This window comes from Triticum aestivum, chromosome 7B (assembly GCF_018294505.1).
Source record: "Triticum aestivum cultivar Chinese Spring chromosome 7B, IWGSC CS RefSeq v2.1, whole genome shotgun sequence".
NCBI lineage: Eukaryota > Viridiplantae > Streptophyta > Magnoliopsida > Poales > Poaceae > Triticum > Triticum aestivum.
The window spans coordinates 235,879,277-235,881,701 of NC_057813.1; positions in this window are offsets into that span (position 1 = coordinate 235,879,277).

Sequence of the window (2,425 nt, forward strand, 5' to 3'; positions counted from 1 at the left end):
CACTTTTTTACAGTATAGTTCGGCACCCCAAACTTTAGCATTATATGCATCGGCTCCGAATCATATCTTTGGTCAATAGTTGGGTTGCCCGTCTCCTCTGCTTACTTACTTACGCTCCGCTATATCGGCTAGGGTAGTAACGGGAGAACTACTGCGATTGTGTCCTGGTTCATCCGGATGAGCACCTTAGTAGAGAAAGCCGAAAACTGACTGTCATGATGCCGCGTGAGCCGGTCAGCTATTCGAGAGGTTACAAATCTTTTGCGATTTTTTCTGCATTATGCGATGAATCAGTTTTTATCCGATCAGGTGTTTACAGCACCCCAAGTTCGGACTTACGAACACTAGGGGCCGCGCCTAAATTTTTATTGTCAAACTCCTATGGCTAAGTGATGGAGATAAAGCCACATAGTCCGATTGCCTGGTTCGTTGCGCTAAACACCTCCTTTAAGGCCAAAACTTTGGGATAAAGAGTGTTTAGATTCATCCCAAACACCCCCCTACTGCCTACGTGGGGGCTGAAGTCGACGACTGGCCAACTCTCAGATTTAACAAAAATGGCCGCATAGGAGGTAAAATTTTAAATAACATGCGTTATATTACACAACGACTCTATTTCATAATACATGAAGGGACAATATGGATGAATTCGTTCAAAGATAACGTCTTCTGAACACTGCCCCGCCACAATGCGGGATCCCTCCAAGACATTGTCAAAATATAGCTCGGTCGTGCAGTGCTCCTTGCCCGTGGGAGGTCCCTCGGTCACAAGCTTCACGACGTCCATTTTCACCCAATGTAGCTTGACTCGGGCGAAGGCCATTCGCGCGCCTTCGATGCAGACCGACCGCTTGATGGCATTAAGCCAAGGGCAGGCATTGACCAGCCGCTTCACGAGACCGAAGTAGCTGCTGGGTATGGCTTCGGCAGGCCATAACCGGATTATTAAATCCTTCATGGCTAGTTCGGCCACCCTATGCAGTTCGACCAGCTGTTTTAGCTGATCGCTAAAGGGCACTGGATGTTCTGGCGCAAGGTATTGCGACCAAAACAGCTTCTCCGTGGAGCTCCCCTCTTTGGCTCGGAAGAACTCTGCAGCGTCTGAAATGCTTCGCGGCAGATCCGCAAGCGCCCCTAGAGAACTCCTAATCCGGGTCAGTTAGAGGAACCTTTTCTTCACATATTTGCTCTGCATAATAAAGGCCTTACCCGCCGTGATTTTTCTGGCCTCCTGGACTTCCTGGAGGGCGCCCTAGGCTTCAACCCGGGCATCGTGTGTGCTTTGGCGGGCCTTGGCAAGTTCGGACTCTTGATCCGCAATGTTGTGCTCCAAGGACTCGCATTTCTTCACGGTGTCCTGGAGCTCCTGCTGGACCACACTGACCCTGGCCTCATGCTTTTCACGGGCGGCTTGTTCCTTGGCCGCTCTCTCCTCGGCCTCGGCTAGCGCCTTCTTGAGGGTCTCCACCTCGGTCGCCGCTCCTAATAAATATCATGACACTTTAGTCAGCACAAATCATTCATCCTTCCTGAATATAGACAAGGTTATTGCACACCTTGATTGTCTTCCAGCTATTTCTTCACTCGGCTGAGCTCTTCCTCGGTCCGCTCCAGACTCTGCTTCAGTCCGGAGACCTCAGCAGCATGAGAGGTCGCAACCAGCAATGACGCCTGTTTATTCACATAGACATGTCAGGTTAGCCTCCTGCTAAAATTATTTGATCCTCTATTCGGCCTCTCTTTCCGAACACCAGACAGAGTCTCAGGGGCTACTGTCTATACTATGACATTCTTTTTATATAATTGTGTCACTCACCTCAAAACCTGTTAGAAGGCTGGTACAGGCGTCGGTCAGTCCGCTCTTAATGGACTGCACCCTCTCAACCACCGTACCCATAAGGATACGGTGTTCCTCAACAATGGAAGCGCCTCATAGATCTTCCAGCAAATTATCCAGTGCCTCTGGATGGACAGAGGTCACCGGCGGAATAGGCGCACCTCCTTCTTTTGAAAGAGGCTGCTTGCCTGATTCTGGAGCCGTATAGGTCTCCGGAATTGTATTCGGCTGGGGGCCGAATTGGATATGGCCCCCATCGTCAGTATCCATGGGGATTTTCTCCCCCATGTGTCCGGCGGCTGAGGTTTCACCCTCCGGCACCGTCCTGACGGCCTCCCGAGTCTCTCCTTGGCCTGGGATCCTTCAGGACAATGCCTCGGTGCCATCCATGGCCTTGGGAGAGGAGGCCGCTGGAAGGGACCCACTGTCCATCGCCTCCGGGTCTAGCGAATCTCCCAAAGATGAGGACCGCTCGAGGTCGGACCGAGCCGGACTGCAAATGCATGATTCAACATGTTAAGACTATGAAGTAGAGAGGACGGATATACGAATGTGTCTGAGCTTTTGGGAACTTTGGCCAGGGGCTTG